Source organism: Heterodontus francisci, unplaced genomic scaffold (genome assembly GCF_036365525.1).
Source record: "Heterodontus francisci isolate sHetFra1 unplaced genomic scaffold, sHetFra1.hap1 HAP1_SCAFFOLD_58, whole genome shotgun sequence".
In the NCBI taxonomy this organism is placed as follows: domain Eukaryota; kingdom Metazoa; phylum Chordata; class Chondrichthyes; order Heterodontiformes; family Heterodontidae; genus Heterodontus; species Heterodontus francisci.
This window is the reverse complement of record NW_027142006.1, coordinates 8,581,843-8,583,026: the sequence shown is the minus strand read 5'-3', so window position 1 is coordinate 8,583,026 and position 1,184 is coordinate 8,581,843.

Below are 1,184 nucleotides of genomic sequence, written 5' to 3'. Positions count from 1 at the left end.
GAGTGACCCGCGTTCGATTCTGGGTACTGCCTGTGCAGAGTTTACAAGTTCTCCCTGTGACTGCGTGGGTTTCTGCCGGGTGCTCTGGTTTCCTCCCACAGCCAAAGACTTGCAGGTTGATAGGTAAATTGGCCATTGTAAATTGCCCCTAGTGTAGGTAGGTGTTAGGGGAATTGAGGGGATGTGGTAGGAATATGGGATTAATGTAGGATTAGTCTAAATGGGTGGTTGATGGTCGGTACAGATTCGGTGGGCTGGAAGGACCTGTTTCAGTACTGTATCTCTAAATAAATAAATAAGAAGGCTGAGGCAGTAAACCTGGACAGTAAATCCGGAGTGGAGTCCTGGAGGCGGTTACCTGTGACTTATCAGGCAGTTTTCCAGCAACTCCTACAGCAGAACTGGTAACAAACAGTACTGGTTTTTCCTTTCCTTTGGATAATACGAGCAATGCTGAGAGGAGGTCCTGATGCTCAGGGTCTCCATACTGTTTGCCCAGGCCTGTGCCCCAGAGAGGACACTCCAGCTTCGTGGTTAAACATGAGCACAACCCGGGAATAAACAGTTACTGATTATAAGCTCTCATTCAATTGGTGTAGAGTATGAGCGCCAGGGGTTACTTCGGACAGTGGGAGAGCTCTTAGTGTCTCATTGGATAGCTACCATTCACTCCAAGCTGGGCAGCCCCCAGTCAGTTAGGTGCTGTGAAGCCACGACCTGCTTGCTTCAATGGGTGCTTGGAGCTTAGAGAGTCATCTCTCAACAGGCGGATTGATAATCTATGCACCAAGAAAAACAAACTCAACAAAGAAGACACCAGTCCTTCGCATCACAAGCTGGAATGTGAGAAACATGTGTCCTGGCCTTACCGACAACCTTCTGCAGGTTGATGACACACACAAGACAGCTGTGATCGACAAGGAACTCACAATGCTCAATGTGGACATTGCTGTGCTGCAAGAAACTAGACTCGTTCAAAGTGGATCCCTCAAAGAGAAACACTATACCTTCTTCTGGCAGGGAAAGCCCAAGAGGCAACTCGTGAGCATGGAGTGGGTTTCACAGTAAAATACACGCCACTTGAGATGAGTGAACCACCCACAGTAGGCTCAGAGAGACTTCTTACTCTTCACTTGTCAACACGTGTGGGCCCAGTTAATCTCATGTGCATCTATGTCCCGACA